General features: G+C 40.9%; 1 protein-coding gene across 1 annotated transcript in view; it reads right to left on the reverse strand.

The window, feature by feature from the left end:
- HDAC4 (histone deacetylase 4) overlaps positions 1–5,187 on the reverse strand; it is a gene marked incomplete in the record, with an annotated part of 933,145 nt that extends 927,958 nt beyond the window's left edge. Inside the window, 1 exon segment of the mRNA XM_053698885.1 lies at positions 4,995–5,187.
- Positions 5,188–18,667: the final 13,480 nt, after the last annotated feature.

Genomic DNA, 18,667 nt, shown 5'->3' on the forward strand with positions numbered 1-18,667 from the left:
CACGTTTGACGATTGTTCTCTTCAAACAGCACTTCACTCTGGCTGCCCTGTGTTAAGGAAAACGTATACAGTGCAACCAGAGAGCAGCTTGATGTGGAGCAAGGTGGCAAAGCAAAAGCACTAACATATCCTGCATGTGTCCGGTTCTTTCTGCAGACATGCTGCATTTTCTGTGATGACATCTCAGATCAAAGTATGATCTGCAACAATGAATATATAAAGACCCTTGTCAAGCTTCTAATTAAAAAAAAAAAAAAAAAAAAAAAAAAAAAAAAAAAAACACTTTTGCCTTATACATTCAGTTTACTACATCATGTACCAAATTATAATAATTTTAACTGCTATTGTGTGTACCATACAGGTGATTGATTACATTTTTCTCTACAAATGTTATTGATTGCAATCTTTATGGCCTGCATGACTAGCTACACTGTGTACTATTGAACAGTTAATTTAAAGGAAACAAAATAAGTTGAAATACTGGGTGGAGCTCAACAATAAAACTACCTGACAGTACAGAGTCCAATCAGTCTGTGCTGGATGGTAAAATATATAGATAATTATAATGGAGAAAGAAAAGAGCATCCCCTAAGCACTCAAAGATAAGTACAAATCTGTGTCTCAACCCCACAAAACAGAGAAAGTGGGTTGCCAATATTAAAACATAACTTTTATTATTAATGAATTAAATAAAACAGCAACTTAAAAGATTATTGCCGAGTCCAACCCAAAATACCACAGCAACGTCAGATTCAATATTCCATCCAAATATACAAAGAGAAGAGCACAAAATGGGTAATTATCCCCATTACAGTGTGTATCACAATGCAAAAGATCCCTTACTAATGGCTATCTGTGGCTATTAATCCTAAACAAGGGAGCAAAAAGGGGATTGGGGATCTGCTAAACTATAATGTTGCTCTACTGTAATTTTTAAAAATGCAGGGTATTTCTCTGCTAACCTGAGTTGCTTTGGTAAGGGGAGGACTACGCCTGACGCGCGTTTTGGATCATAGCTTTTTCAAAGGCCTTTTTCATAGTGTTACACATTGTAATGGGGATAATTACCCATTTTGTGCTCTTCTCTGATTAGTATATTTGGATGAAATATTGAATCTAACATTGACGGTTTTATTTTATTCATTCATGTTAAAAGTTAGGTTTTCAAAATGGGTAAACCCCTTTCTCTGTTTTTTGGGGTTGAGACACTGATGTGTACTTGCTCAAGGGGGTGCTCTTTTCTTTCCCAGTTATAATTATTTTTAAAGGAAACGTCAGCTATGATTTGCAGTAATTTTACCAAATTAACCATTCCTGGTAGCCAGTGAGCCATGTTCCTATACATTTAATCCTAGCTCTTAATCTTATTCTACATACAAATGCAACCAAACATACCTGCTACTAAAAGAAATGTGACTAACTCGTCAACATTCTGATTGGCATCTAAATCCTTTATAAATATGTAAAATCCATAGTAACATTTTTATACCGATATTGTGCTGGCTCTCTCCCATTCAGAGGTCTGACCATGCATAATCTCCAGTAAAACATTTGCCAATATTTATTACTGTAATTAAATGCCACTATCAGCAATCACTATATACTTTAAAAGAATACTGCCTCTTACACAGGGAACCATAGTAAACCATCAAAGTATCTGGAGATCAATCTGTGTAAACTACTTTTTTACATTTTGCACAATCCTCTTTTTCTATCAAATGATTGACACAGGCTGCTTTATGAGACGGATGATGTCACATCATGATGTGCTCTACTGTTCAAGCATGAAGGTACATGATTGGAGCAGTGCATTAAAAAGGTAGAGCATCCACAAAGTTCAAGTAAAGAACTACTCTTATCAAAAGGGACATGAAACCCCAAAATTTTCTTTCATGATTCTGATAGAGAATACAATTTCAAACAACTTTCCAATTTACTTATATTTAATTTGCTTCCTTCTCTTGTTATCCTTTGATGAAAGTTTTACATATGAAACTTTAGGACCAGCAAAGAACCTGGGTTCTAGTTGATATAGATAGATTTTATTTATTTTTTATTTTATTTTTTGTCATTGGCTCACGCATGTGTTCAGTCAGCAACCAGAAGTGCATTGCTGCTCATTCAACAAAGCATACCAAGAGAATGAAGAAAAAATAATAATAGGAGTAAATTAGAAAGTTGCTTAAAATGTCATGCTCTATCTGAATCATCAAAAAATGTGGGTTTCATATCCCTTTAAGCATCCAAAAAAGAGCATGATTAAACGAACAATTTTAGCCCAAGATTGTCGAGCCTAAAGCAGAGGCCACACACAACAAAATCATCCAAGGTATTTTATCAAGTGTTTACTTCTCAAAAAGAAATACAATATGAATTCAAACAAGTGAAATGTTTCATTAGTTTTAACATATATAACAATCTCTCCAAAGTAGCAAATACATAGAAATTTCAAATGTTGATTCTCTCATCATTTTATTATACACAGCTGTCAGCAACATGTTAGCAGCATTTTCATATGAGATCTATTTACAAATTATATTACCAAATATAAGAGTTTACCTAAACAATGACACTACTGAAAAAAACTACAGGACCCAAAAACCTAAAGCCATTTATTAAAGACAAAAACAGAATTGAATTCCCTAACTCATAGCATTTTCAGTCTGATATATGGTGCTATGGATTACTTTTACAGATCTAGCTGGATCCTTTGTTTCATAGTATATAGGAACTATTTAGCCAAAAATTGTTCATATTTGTCAGTTCAATAATTACCTTTTTGTAGTACAATTCCCCTTTTGTGAGACTTAACACTTGAATTACTTATAACACTATACATTTACCCAATGATCTATTTGCTAGAGTTAGAAATTAATTTAAGAAAATAACTGACAGCTTCCCTGTGATTTCATTGTATGGTTTAAGCAGGCATATTAATTAATAAGCCTACTTGTATTTATGAGCAGTCTATATGCTGCCCATGTAAACAATAGCCAGTTAACTTGAGAAATAAAAGCATCTTCCATTCAATTTAGTAAGAAAATGTAAAGCTTATAACATTTAAAGTCAACAGGAAGAATACAATAAGAATCACCTTCTAGACATAGTTGCCTGTTTTCCCCACCACTTAGAAATATTGGGGGGGGGGGAGTGATCTGTGTACAGTTTGCATTCAACTGTACTTTGGACATGTGGCTTTTGGCAGGCACTCAGTGGAAGTTAAACGTACCAACACTAAAAGTGTCGTCAGGGCCCTCTACCCACTTGACCCCTACAAAAGCTATCCTGTACACCGACTATGCTTACAGCGCTGTGGAATCTGTTGGCACTCTACAAATACCAGATAATAATAAAAGTGAACCAGGTGTGTATCAATACAGTGGAGTGAACTACATTGTTTACATTTTCAAACAGTTGCCTATGGGAAAGAACACAGAAATTAGGTCAGTTTGAAATAAAATCTCTCTGAAACCATTATCCCCAAACTAAATATTGGTATAATGAAAGTTTTTTAAAGTGAAGGTCTATTTTGATAAATTAGTGCCTGGTTTTTAATAAACAGATTAAAAACAAGGGCACTTTAATTCATCAAAATTGACATTTCACTGTTTTCTTCAAAAACAGGGGGGCTGCTGAGGGGCGCAAGCGCCGAGGCGACAGGGGGGCTGCTGAGGGGCGCAAGCGCCGAGGCGACAGGGGGGGCTGCTGAGGGGCGCAAGAGCCGAGGCGACAGGGGGGCTGCTGAGGGGCGCAAGAGCCGAGGCGACAGGGGGGCTGCTGAGGGGCGCAAGAGCCGAGGCGACAGGGGGGCTGCTGAGGGGCGCAAGAGCCGAGGCGACAGGGGGGCTGCTGAGGGGCGCAAGAGCCGAGGCGACAGGGGGGCTGCTGAGGGGCGCAAGAGCCGAGGCGACAGGGGGGATGCTGAGGGGCGCAAGAGCCGAGGCGACAGGGGGGCTGCTGAGGGGCGCAAGAGCCGAGGCGACAGGGGGGCTGCTGAGGGGCGCAAGAGCCGAGGCGACAGGGGGGCTGCTGAGGGGCGCAAGAGCCGAGGCGACAGGGGGGCTGCTGAGGGGCGCAAGAGCCGAGGCGACAGGGGGGCTGCTGAGGGGCGCAAGAGCCGAGGCGACAGGGGGGCTGCTGAGGGGCGCAAGAGCTGAGGCGACAGGGGGGCGGCTGCGGGGCGCAAGAGCTGAGGCGACAGGGGGGCTGCGGGGCGCAAGAGCTGAGGCGACAGGGGGCTGCGGGGCGCAAGAGCTGAGGCGACAGGGGGCTGCGGGGCGCAAGAGCTGAGGCGACAGGGGGCTGCGGGGCGCAAGAGCTGAGGCGACAGGGGGCTGCGGGGCGCAAGAGCTGAGGCGACAGGGGGCTGCGGGGCGCAAGAGCTGAGGCGACAGGGGGCTGCGGGGCGCAAGAGCTGAGGCGACAGGGGGCTGCGGGGCGCAAGAGCTGAGGCGACAGGGGGCTGAGGGGCGCAAGAGCTGAGGCGACAGGGGGCTGCGGGGCGCAAGAGCTGAGGCGACAGGGGGCTGCGGGGCTCAAGAGCTGAGGCAACAGGGGGCTGCGGGGCGCAAGAGCTGTGGCAACAGGGGGCTGCGGGGCGAAAGAGCTGTGGCAACAGGGGGCTGCGGGGCGCAAGAGCTGTGGCAACAGGGGGCTGCAGGGCGCTAAGGCTTATAGGAGTATGCTGTCCATGCTGGTTTGTGCAAAGGCTAGTCAGGTGTAAACAGGAGTCTGCTTAGCATGCAAGTTTACACAGGGGAGCTGCAAGACAGCTGGACCCAGCTGCTGAGAAGAGCAGCAGGACTTGAACGTAGGGATACGGCATTAACTGGCTGTAAAACGTGCAGGTTGACGGGATGCAGAGTGCGCAGGTATACCTACATGTACCCAGCACATGCTGAAATGTACATTATGCACTGCATATATACGTTATGTTTCATACAGATCCATACATATACTCTTACACATAGATCTAACGTCATTGCATTACTCACCTGTTCCCCGTTCCCGTTTTCTCCAGTAATCTCAGACACTCCTACGCGCCCCAACACAACAAGCGACCGCCATCCCGCGCACCTCCTTGCACTGCGTCCGTTTGCTTATTGGTCAATGCTCCGATCGCTCTCTTGGAAGGCGTCACCCACACGGCCATATCCACCAACCACTGTCTAGACTGTGACTATAAAAGCTATAATTTGGTAAAAGAAACGTCACTCAACCCTTGAGTGGTTTTGCCGCATCTCTGAACCTTCTTGGCCACGCCCTGACTGCTTTTTTATCCAATCGTTAAGGAAGGGTGGTATTTTGGTATGACGTAACGTTAAGAATGGCTGAACAGACTGTTGATCTAATAGGAGGGCTGTCTCCTGTGGCCCTCGAGGGCCTTAATTATGACAATTGGTTGCTCGTTGACACGTGCTTTCTAGTTGTCCCAGGTGCAGCCAGTGAGCTTACGAGTTATTTATAGCACTGCTTTCCCGTATTATTCCGTTTGCAGCCAACCAAACTAGGTGACGAAGCTTAAGCAGTAGACTTGACTGAAGTCAGAGAGATATTGAGGGAGAGAATCAAATACTCTAGCGCCTCGGATAGGATAGTTTGAGATTGGGCAGAGCCCATGCAAGTTTTGGGCCTGAGTAGCATATGCACGTTAACGGAGTCTGTGGGATACCTAGTCTACTATATATTGTACAATACAAAGATGATTTACTGGATCATGGTTTAACGCGTGATGATTGTATTAACAGTCAACTTTTCTGTCAGGAAAGAAAATACAACTATTGGGATTTGAGCTAATCAACTAATTGTATATAACTCCCCAACAAATTAAACTCCGTTTTCTTTGCGGCTCACGTGAGCTGATGAGTAATGTTTGTTTTACGTTGGTACTTTATTGTGCTTTTTTTCTTTTATTATATTTCGGGATTTATTTTTTCCTATTGTTTTTATCTATTTCCCTTTTATTTTCTTGCTTTTGTTGTCTTGTTTTTGTTTGCATTTCCGGGCCTAGTTTTCTTTATTTTGTATTTTATCTAATAGTACTTTACAATTTGGTACGTATGGTGTTCAGTTTGCTTGAGACCGGAAAATGTTTGGATTTTGGAATATTTGTATGTTTGCATCTGTTAAAAAATACGCCAAGTGTAAACAACAATATCATATGTCCTTTAGGCAATATTTGTATATTGTAATACACTTTATACACTCAATCTAAAGGCAGTTTTATATAGTTTGTATTACTTTTTTTTTTTTTTTTTAAACCTAGTACCATCATAAATATAGTAGAGTACTGTAATTTATAAAGGTAACTTGTTTTAAATATAGAGGAGCCCCAAAGATTCAAGCAGATACGTTTGACTTAATTGTGTGGGAAATTTGTAGTTTTTAATAATTTTTATTTTATAAAGGTTGGATTTTGTAGTAATTATAGATTTTGGAATTCCAGAGTTGGGGATTTGTACCTACTACCTACATTTGATTTCCTTTTTGTGAAAGTGCAACACACTTAGATCTGGATTTGCACAGATCTTAGTGTGTTGCACGTTCACACTTATCTTGTAGATGAGGATATGGATTAAAGTTGTGCCATGCCCAGGACTGATCCCTGATCTCTTTTTTGCAATGTACCCATTTCCGCAAGTTCGTCAGTTGGTGTTGATTTGGCTTCTTCAAGGTCTTCGTTTTGTCATCAATGCTGTAAAATTTTCTGATTCCCCTTCAGAAGATAAAGTTCATTTTGTTAAAGGAAGTCACTGTTTTGTTTGGGATTTTGTAAGTCAAATGTTTTTGGTACACACAAATACTGTAGATTATCAATCTGACAGCTCTCAATTATTTAGTCAGATACTTTTAAAGATCAAGGGCATACATCTTTTGAGGACCTTCTTAATCAGGACTGATGTGTGCCCCTCATTCTGAAGGATGCCTATCTGACCATCCCTCTTATCTTTATTTTGTCCTTTTCTGTGGAAAGCAGAAATGTGGCAATTCCATACCTGCCATTTGGGCTCAGTTTTTTGGTGTTTGTACCAAGGTGATGTACTAGCTTTTAAGACCTTGAGGTATCATATTGGTGATTTACCTGGGCAACATTCTTATGTTGCAAGACAAAGTCCTTTTATTCAATCAGTTGGTGTTGATTATTTGGCTTCTTCAAGGGCTTTGTGTTGTCATCAATGCTGTAAATTTTTCTGATTCCCCTTCAGAAGATATAGTTCCTTGTGTTCAAGGTCCCTGTTTTGACTGCTGTCAGCCAATCCAAATTTGATACCATCAAGAAGGAGATTTCAGAAGCTTCAGTCTTTTCAGAGCTCCCTCAGCAACCTTTGAGCTCGCATTATCGGGTTGCTATCTGCTTCCATTCAGGCCATTTATTTTCAGACTCCTTTGTATTACAGGGTGATGTAACATTTCAAGATTGCTTCATTGAAGCAAAACCCTTCTTACTTAGTTAAAGGGACGGTTAAAACCAGAATTTTTGTTGTTTTAAAAGATAGATAATCCCTTTATTACCCATTCCCCAGTTTTGCATAACCAACACAGTTATATTAATATACTTTTTACCTTTGTGATTACCTTGTATCTAAGCATCTTCTGACAAACCCCTGATCACATGACATTTTATTTATTATCTATTGACTTTCATTTTAGCCAATTAGTGCAGTGTCTGCCACAATCCATGGGCATGCTTACAATGTTATCTATAGGGTTTACCTGAACTAGCTCTCCCCTGCTGTGAAAAGCAAATACAAAGCATGTGATTAGAGGCGGCCTTCAAGGGCTTAGAAATGATCATATGAGCCTTCCTAGGTCTAGCTTTCAAGTAAGAATACCAAAAGAACAAAGAAAAATTGGTGATAAAAGTAAATTGGAAAGTTGTTTAAAATTACATGCCCTATTTGAAACATGAAAGTTTTTTTTGGACTTGACTGTCCCTTTAATAACACTGGACGAGGAAGTGAAGGCCTAAACGTGCTGGTGGTTATCCCACATGGAAACTGAGCCATTTTGAGGTCTGCTCTTGTTTTTGTCCTGGAGTCAGATGCTAGTTGGGCAGCTGTTTGCAGTTAGGCAGATTTTGGTTCACAGTATAGTCTAGTCTCCACATCAACTTGTTAGTTAAATCGTTTACTATCTGCAGTTTTCCCAAGGACCACCCTCATCTATTATGCTGTGGATGGACAATTTGACTGCAGTCTATTATATCAACAAATTGGTTTTTGGCACATCTGACTTTGGATCTCCACCAGTTTTGTCTCTCAAGGGATATTACCATTAAGGTGGAGTACATCAAGTGGCAGATTGTGTATTTTTTTTTTTTTTTTTTAAGTGGTGAGACTCCACCAATTGATCTTCCTTTGCCTGGACATGATTTGGGGTTCCTTTCATATAGACCTCGTTGCTTTCTGGGAACAACTTCCTTGTGGAGAGGTATTAGCTACCTGATCCATTCAGTCTGACTGCAGATATTTTTATTTATTTTTTTTCATTTGTCTGGGTATTCTGCCTTTCTTGATGATTCCCTGGGTTCAACTTCAGGTGTGCCATCATTGGGTAGAATGTGTTCTGTGCATGCCTCTTTGGCTGTAAAGGTGTGGTTTCTGGTTCTTCTGGAGCTGTCAGTCGGTGCAACAATCTCTCTGTTTCCAGAGTTGTTTGAAAATCCACGCAACAATTCTAAGGACCTGTTCTTTCAAGGATGGCTTGCTTTACTCAGGGTAGGTCATCCAGGACTATTAAAGGGACTTGAAACCCACCAAAAAATGTTTTTATTGTCTTAGAGAATACTATTCTTTTTTTTTTTTTTTTTTTTTATTCTTTATAAACAACAATGTGCAAAACATGTAAGAAATAAAATTAAACCCAGAACGGGGTACCGGTAAACGGGGGGAAAAAAACAAGCATGGGGGCGTGTCTCTGGGCAGCATCCGGAATGGATGCAATATTGGAAGCTGCGTGCAGGCTGCTGTTGAAATTCGCTATTTATCAGCAGCATTTCTTCAACAATATTCCTAAAACCTTAAGCCTGTTTTCCAGGAAACTGAGCACAGTTGAGCTATACTAAGCTTATTGAAAAACTGCATCATCTTGCCGATCCGGAGGGTTGAGGCCTACAGCGGCCCTTTCTAGGAGAGGTCTCAACACACACCCCCCCCCCCCCAGTAAACGGGGTATAGCAGTGTCAAACCACTGCCAGAACTGCTTTGTACTTTTTTACAGAACTTCGCTACTCATACCCCTATTAGAAAACCTTGCAAACCATCTGGCATATCAACTCGACCTGCGGCCTATTAAAAATGTCGGGGGCCGAACTTTGCTTACAAGTGGTCGGAGCACTCTTGGATGCCCATTTTGTGAAACTTCAGGAAGTGCTATCGGCGGAACGGGACTCTTTGAAAGAAGTCTGTAAACGTTTTACCAACAGGTCTCAGCCATCGTTCCGGCCTCTGATTGTACATGGTACACCCGATAGGCGGGCCGCCGCAGTGGCAACTTCCTCCGACTCGCAAGCTACCATCCCTGCAGATCCAAGAGAAGGCGGACATTTTGTACAGATCATTGCCGCTGCTGAGAGTGATATAGTAAACCTGCCCTCACCAACCCAGGAATCAGATGCTTGGAACTCAGCTGTGACTTACCCTGTGCTGAGGGGCCGAATGGATTGCTGGTCTGACGCACCATTAGCCGTCTCATATCTGAGCCCGACCGAAGGTACTTATCTCAGCTTAACTGTGGGTGACGGGCGGCAGGGACATAACATATATGCAGTCCCACTTATATCTCCCCCAAAAGCCACTACTGATTCTTCCCACGGGTCAACAGCCGGTAACGGTCGACAGGGACACGATACCTTGGCAACCCCGAGACTACCTCCCCCAAAGGTCTTCATTGATCCCTCTGCAGAGACGCAAGATATCCGCAGCAAGCTTACCAGACTTGCGTTACTTGCCCAGAACCCTGCCTTTTCTTTGTTGGGGGGACTATGTCCTTAGCGGCTATGCAGCCAAAGTCAATTGTGATACGGAGAAGCTATCCCCAATCTGCATACCACAACGTAAGATCCCATTCTACAGGCGCGGAGTGGGATAAATTTAACTAGTAAGCCAGCCTGGACGCTCATTTTATGTTGCACCCTCTTTGTTGATTTTTGTAAATAGCCGGTGCAGCCTATGACTAGACTAGTTAGTGACACATCAGGGATTTTTAAAGTTGATTACTGTATCTATGCATATATCGCAATGTTTGTTAAAAGTAGATACAGACTGTTTCCTCCGTATTACTGATATTTAGCTGCACCACTTAAGGTTTTGTTCTAAGTTTGAAAATATTTTGTTTTAAAACCTCCTAGAGTAAAACAAACTAAGCTGCTGGCTCCTATGGTTGATGTTGTACTGGGCATAAGGTATAATACTTGTTAACCAAAGATTACTTGATGCATTAATACACTCCACATAGGTCATAGATGCTAGTGTTAAACTTATCCCATATATATGCACTACATATGTTCTAATACCAAGTTAGAGTAATAGTTAATCCAAGCTGCACCTACAATGCTATTTAGTGATACCAGCCCTTACCTTCATTTACAAACTCCCTTAGAAATTTGGGAGGTTAGCGAGCTTTGCCACTCAAACTTTAGAATCCCCCAGTCTTATTACCATGTTATGAAGGTTTTCATTTTATAGGTCAGTTCACTTCTGATCACTTCTGAATAGGGGGTTTACTATCTTAATTTTAATTACTCCTAGTTCATATTTTATAATTTACTTTATGTTTGATGTGTTAAGTTAATACAGTTCTATTCATGTAAAATAGAGGTTCATCAGTGGGGATCCAAAAGTGGTCCCCTACTGTTCAGAATTGTCTTCTGTCGCTTTATATTCTATAGCGAGGTCCAAAAGTGGCCTCAGATTTTACTTGGAAGACATACAAATATACCAGCCAGCATGCTGTCTATTGATTCTGTTAAGCAATGCCATTTAGCTCTGTCATGTATATTTTGATTGCACTTCTCTTGCGTGTATAATTGTAACCAACTCTGTACAAAGATTTGATTGAAAGGCACTATATGTATGCTGTTAACTAAACCTCAATAAAAAAATAAATAAATAAAAAAAACAACTTACCTTTTGTTTTTTTCGTGGCCGGAGCGGCTTCCCCCGCGCGGGGATCCTCTCTTCACGCGTCGGTAGTGGCTGGTCCGGCTTCCTCTAATCGCGGCATGGCCTCAGGCAATGACTCCCCTGGGGGGAGGGCCGTGGTTGGAGGAGGCTGGATTGGTCGCTGGTGGCATGTGGGGAGGGGGATCAGTCATCTGCCGCATATGGAGCCGGAGTGCGGTCAGTGCTCCACCTCCATATGAGGGCAGATGCCTGATCGTTAGACAGTGACACTGTATGTCACCGCTTGTAACGGTCTTCTGCTGGAGCTGGTGGGAGGGGTGGGCGGCCCAGCAGGCCAGGTGGGAGGGGTCCTACAGTACGGAAAAGGTAAAATAAAGGGACCGGGAGAGTTGGGGCTGCTACGCTACAGAAAAGGGGATGTGGGGGCCCCTTAACTAAAGATCGCAGGTGGGGGGGAGGTGGGAGTTACACTACCTACAGAAAAATATTTTAAACATTTTTTTTTATAGGTATTGGCAGACAGTACCTGAGATGGTGCCTAACCGAGGGGGGAGGTTTAGAGAGCTGTTGAGGGGGGGGGGTAAGGGAGGATCCTACACTTGAGAAATATAAAAAAAAAAAAAAAATATTGAAAAAAGCCTCTTTTTTTTTTTTTTTTTCTCTCCATACTGGCAGACTGTTTGCCAGTACCTAATGTCAGTATATGGCCGGGTTATAATACAATATATTTAATAATTATTCTTTAAAATAAACCCCCGCTAAAAATGCATATACCAACTTACCAAGGAAATAAAATTAATGTAAGTTCCTAGATGCTTTTTATTAGTTAAAATCTATAGACACATTGAAATATATTTGTAGAAAACCAGATATGAATCAAAACTATACACGACTTTAAACTATATAATATGCTATGCAAAGATCATAAAAGTTGCCTTATTCACAATAGTCTCTCAAATCAGAGTTGCATTTAAAATATCACAATGAGATACCAGAATCTGAGCCACTAACATTCAAGCAGTACAATCGGCTATATAGCCACAATTTATCTTTATATAATTCCAATTTAAAACATCGGAAATTGTGTATATTATTTGTGCAAACAACCAATTCCTATGCCAATTTATCTAAGCTGAAATAAATTCTTAGTTATCTACAATTAAGACAATTCTAAAAAATATTTATATGTGGCTGCAACTATAAATTATTTGCCAAACAAAAGACTAGTTTTAAACTACCAAGGACTGTGAATATGAGTCTAAAATATAAAGTACCTTTTTTAAAATTGCTGAACTGCAATTTTTTATGATTACCAAATACTTTTGATTTAAATATCAAAATTAGTACAATCATACATCACCAGTTTGAGCCAATTTGTAGTTCAATCTTTTCCAAATATTTTCAGATCACCTCATTTGAAGAAAAGTTATTGCATGGATCAAGGATAGTCTCAGCTTCTTGCTTAAGTTTCCCCAAGAATGGCTGCCAGTTATCAATCACCAGTGTAAGCAGATAACACAAAAACTGTCCATCTCCCTTGCATTCAGCTTTTCTTATATAATCATTGGTAATCTTTTTTGGTTACGCCCATGTATGCTTGTTCCTTCTCATTGGTTCATTTTGGGGGACACCCCCCTCACTGGCTCTGTATGTGTCCTACTCCTAATCGAAAATTAATTTGGGTGTCATACCATTCCAATCCCCTAGGGGGCAGCAGACAACCAGCGATGTAGACCCATCATCAAACATTGCTAACAATTTAATACATCCTTATAAAATGACCATTTAAACCACCATAACTTCTTGCATTAACAAATCTCTCCTGTCATCATCCATAGCTCATCTAGCATAACAGAAAACCTACAACCTGATACCAAGCACCAACATTTCATCAATTTCTATATTAAAATAGAAAATATCCACATATGTCTGTTTATGACTACTATTCATGGGACATCTTTTCTGAAAAACAAGGGACAGATATTATTTTGAAATTAGTCTAACATTTATTATATAGATACTTATTTAGAGATTCCATCTCCACATCAGTTCCTCCTGTAATTTTCACTAGATTTCTGGAAAACAGAGAAAATGTGTTTATCTTAAAATCAATGGGTCAGTATTTTATATATTCTAATGTAGTTATTCATTTAATTTACTACAATTTGAATTGCATTTCCCCAGATCCCTATGTAGACATTTAATACAGTATTTCAAATTCTATATATGTGTTATTTGAGTATCTCAAACTCAAATGAAAACCTGGCATCATTACTTTTGCAAGATTTTTTTTATTTATGTCATACAGATATTTGCAATGCTAATTTGCTTGGGGTTGCATATTGCAAATTCTGCAGGGGACAATTCACACCCAAGTGACATGAGCCATCTCCTCAGCCAGAAACTGTTTTTCAAGCTTCAAACAAAATCCAGTGAGCCATGGTGTTAAAGGGACACTGAAACCAATTTTTTTCTTTCATTATTCAGATAGAGCATGGAATTTTAAGCAACTTTCTAATTTACTCCTATTATCAATTTTTCTTTGTTCTCTTGGTATCTTTATTTGAAAAGGCATCTAAGCTTTTTTTTTGTTTCAGAACATTTTTATTGGTGGATGAATTTATCCACCAATCATCAAGGACAACCCAGGTTGTTCACCAAAAATGGTCCGGCATCTAAACTTACATTCTTGCATTTCAAATAAAGATACCAAGAGAATAAAGAAAATTTGATAATAGGAGTAAATTAGAAAGTTGCTTAAAATTTCATGCTCTATCTGAATCACAAAAGAAAAAATTTGGGTACAGTGTCCCTTTAAATTATCACGTCTGTTGGTAAATGTTTCTTTCGGATTAGAAAGTATATTGAGAAATTTCAAAGGGCTCCTGAGCATATTTTCCACCAAAACACAGACTATTGACTCCATTAACCAAGGGGTTCCTGTGACTTAGGTACCATGTTTATCTTTGTTTGAAAATATCTAATCTCATTAAGTGGTGAGGTACAGAATGTTTTGAAGTTTGTACTTGGCTAGGGAGCAAATGCTCTCTTTTGAAGTTTTTGGGACATCCTGTCTGCATTGAGCCTTGAGATGTGTATTTAAATTATCTGGGTTTTAAGTACAATTTCAGACATCAGAATTGTAACCTTATAGTAATATCTGATAAAACATGGCTTCATATATAAAAAAATTCTTTTGTTTTAATATATATAATTCACCTGTAACCTCACACTAAGATGGGGGTTACCAATGGGGGAGGGTAGAGAGCTGTTTGGGAGGGATCAGGGGGTGGGGAGTGTCAGTTAGGAGGCTAATCTCTACACTAAAGCTAACATTAACCCTTTAAGCTACCTAATTAACCCCTTCACTGCCGGGAATAATAGAAGTGTGGTGCGCAGCTGCAATTAGCGGCCTTCTAATTACCAAAAAGCAATGGCAAAGCCATATGTCTGCTATTTCTGAACAAAGGGCATCCCAGATAAACTTTTACAAACATTTGTGCCATGATTGCACAAGCAGTATGTAAAAAATTTTGTGAAAAAAGTACCAATTTTTTTGTTTGATAGCAAAAATGCTCTGGTATTTTGGGCAAGTTTTTGTCTGGATGTCCCAGTAGTGAAAGTGTTAAAATCACCCTTTTAATAGGTTTGCTATTGCTTCTACTCACATATTTGTTAAAGGTAATGCTATGAATCGGCATACTTTAGTGTGTTTGTTTCAAAGTGTTTCATTTTAGTCAACCTCAGGCTACAAAATTTTATTTGATGTTATATTATATTATTATTCTTTATTTATAAAGCGCCAACAGATTCCGCAGCGCTGCCCATGGGTACAAGGATAACAGTACATTGGAGAAACAATACGATAAAAGACAAAGTTTTACAGACAAAATACAGGGGGAATTGAGGGCCATATTCCCGTGGGAACTTACAATCTAGATGGGTAGGAGGATGGGAAACAGGAGGTGGGGACTGCAAAGGTGAGAATGATATTAGTGAGGAGATAGAGGGTAACTGTTAGTTTGTTAATAAGTCTGGTGATAAGCTTCCCTGAACAAAAAGGACTTTAGGGAACGGGAACGTTTAAAGGAGGAGAGGTTAGGGGCAAGTCTGACAGCACGAGGAAGTGCGTTCCAGAGGGTTGGTGCCGCACAAGAGAAGTCCTGTAGTCTAGCATGAGAGGAGGTGATGGTAGAGGACGCAAGAAGCAGGTCATTGTTGGATCTTAGGGGGCGGGCAGGAGTATATTTGTTAATAAGTGAGGACAGGTAGGGGGGGGGCAGCATTGGTGAAGGCTTTGTAGGTCAGGGTGAGAATTTTGAATTTAACTCTGTTGTGAAGGGACTCACAGAGAGGTGCAGTAGAAACAGAGCGTCGAGAGAGGTGGATTAGCCTGGCAGATGCATTTAGGATGGATTGGAGGGGAGAGAGGGAGGCCAGTTAGTAAGTTGTTACAGTAGTCAAGTCGGCAAATTACCCGTAGTAGTTTCAGCACTTAGAAACGGACGAATTTTGGAGATATTGCGTAGGTGGTTGCGGCAGGATGAAGAGAGCAATTGGATGTGGGGAATGAAGGATAGATTTGAGTCAAGCGTGACTCAGAGGCAGCGGACTTGGGGTGATGGGGAGATAGTGGTGCTGCCAACAGTGATAGAAAAATTGGAAACTGGAGTAGAGTTAGAGGGGGGGTTTCCTTATTTCCCATCTTTTTATTAAACAATGGCCTGCTAGTTTTAATTTATCTCTGAAGCAACTTTTAGCCAAGTTGACTTTTTTTTTTGTGTCTTTTCATCAGGGTTTTGTAGTTTGATCCTTAGATGTGGTCTTATTTACTCCTAGTGATGTCTCGAATTGTTCGCCGGCGAATAGTTCCCGGCGAACATAGCTTGTTCGCGTTCACCGCGGCGGGCGAACATATGCGATGTTCGATCCGCCCCCTATTCGTCATCATTGAGTAAACTTTGACCCTGTATCTCACAGTCTGCAGACACATTCCAGCCAATCAGCAGCAGACACTCCCAGACCCTCCCAGCTCCTGGACAGCAGCCATTTTAGATTCATTCGGAAGCTACTTTCTTAGGCCTAGATTTAGAGTTCGGCGGTAAAAGGGCTGTTAACGCTCCGCGGGTTTTTTTCTGGCCGCACCATAAATTTAACTCTGGTATCGAGAGTTCAAACAAATGCTGCGTTAGGCTCCAAAAAAGGAGCGTAGAGCATTTTTACCGCAAATGCAACTCTCGATACCAGAGTTGCTTACGGACGCGGCCGGCATCAAAAACGTGCTCGTGCACGATTCTCCCATAGGAAACAATGGGGCTGTTTGAGCTGAAAAAAAACCTAACACCTGCAAAAAAGCAGCGTTCAGCTCCTAACGCAGCCCCATTGTTTCCTATGGGGAAACACTTCCTACGTCTGCACCTAACACCCTAACATGTACCCCGAGTCTAAACACCCCTAACCTTACACTTATTAACCCCTAATCTGCCGCCCCCGCTATCGCTGACCCCTGCATTACACTTTTAACCCCTAATCTGCCGCTCCGTAAACCGCCGCCACCTACGTTATCCCTATGTACCCCTAATCTGCTGCCCTAACATCGCCGACCCCTATGTTATATTTATTAACCCCTAATCTGCCCCCCACAACGTCGCCGACACCTACCTACACTTATTAACCCCTAATCTGCCGAGCGGACCTGAGCGCTACTATAATAAAGTTATTAACCCCTAATCCGCCTCACTAACCCTATCATAAATAGTATTAACCCCTAATCTGCCCTCCCTAACATCGCCGACACCTACCTTCAATTATTAACCCCTAATCTGCCGACCGGAGCTCACCGCTATTCTAATAAATGTATTAACCCCTAAAGCTAAGTCTAACACTAACACCCCCCTAAGTTAAATATAATTTTTATCTAACGAAATAAATTAACTCTTATTAAATAAATAATTCCTATTTAAAGCTAAATACTTACCTGTAAAATAAATCCTAATATAGCTACAATATAAATTATAATTATATTATAGCTATTTTAGGATTAATATTTATTTTACAGGCAACTTTGTAATTATTTTAACCATGTACAATAGCTATTAAATAGTTAAGAACTATTTAATAGTTACCTAGTTAAAATAATTACAAATTTACCTGTAAAATAAATCCTAACCTAAGATATAATTAAACCTAACACTACCCTATCAATAAAATAATTAAATAAACTACCTACAATTACCTACAATTAACCTAACACTACACTATCAATAAATTAATTAAACACAATTGCTACAAATAAATAAAATTAAATAAACTATCTAAAGTACAAAAAATAAAAAAGAACTAAGTTACAGAAAATAATAAAATATTTACAAACATAAGAAAAATATTACAACAATTTTAAACTAATTACACCTACTCTAAGCCCCCTAATAAAATAACAAAGCCCCCCAAAATAAAAAATTCCCTACCCTATTCTAAAATACAAATATTACAAGCTCTTTTACCTTACCAGCCCTGAACAGGGCCCTTTGCGGGGCATGCCCCAAGAATTTCAGCTCTTTTGCCTGTAAAAAAAAACATACAATACCCCCCCCCCCAACATTACAACCCACCACCCACATACCCCTAATCTAACCCAAACCCCCCTTAAATAAACCTAACACTACCCCCCTGATGATCTTCCTACCTTGTCTTCACCATGCCAGGTTCACCGATCCGTCCTGGCTCCAAGATCTTCATCCAACCCAAGTGGGGGCTAGACATCCACTGAAGAAGTCCAGAAGAGGGTCCAAAGTCTTCCTCCTATCCGGCAAGAAGAGGACATCCGGACCGGCAAACATCTTCTCCAAGCGGCATCTTCTATCTTCTTCCATCCGATGACGACCGGCTCCATCTTGAAGACCTCCAGCGCGGATCCATCCTCTTCTTCCGACGACTAGACGACGAATGACGGTTCCTTTAAGGGACGTCATCCAAGATGGCGTCCCTCGAATTCCGATTGGCTGATAGGATTCTATCAGCCAATCGGAATTAAGGTAGGAATTTTCTGATTGGCTGATGGAATCAGCCAATCAGAATATAGTTCAATCCGATTGGCTGATCCAATCAGCCAATCAGATTGAGCTCGCATTCTATTGGCTGATCGGAACAGCCAATAGAATGCGAGCTCAATCTGATTGGCTGATTGGATCAGCCAATCGGATTGAACTATATTCTGATTGGCTGATTCCATCAGCCAATCAGAAAATTCCTACCTTAATTCCGATTGGCTGATAGAATCCTATCAGCCAATCGGAATTCGAGGGACGCCATCTTGGATGACGTCCCTTAAAGGAACCGTCATTCGTCGTCTAGTCGTCGGAAGAAGAGGATGGATCCGCGCTGGAGGTCTTCAAGATGGAGCCGGTCGTCATCGGATGGAAGAAGATAGAAGATGCCGCTTGGAGAAGATGTTTGCCGGTCCGGATGTCCTCTTCTTGCCGGATAGGAGGAAGACTTTGGACCCTCTTCTGGACTTCTTCAGTGGATGTTTAGCCCCCACTTGG

The sequence above is a fragment of the Bombina bombina genome, chromosome 1 (assembly GCF_027579735.1).
Source record: "Bombina bombina isolate aBomBom1 chromosome 1, aBomBom1.pri, whole genome shotgun sequence".
In the NCBI taxonomy this organism is placed as follows: Eukaryota; Metazoa; Chordata; class Amphibia; order Anura; family Bombinatoridae; genus Bombina; species Bombina bombina.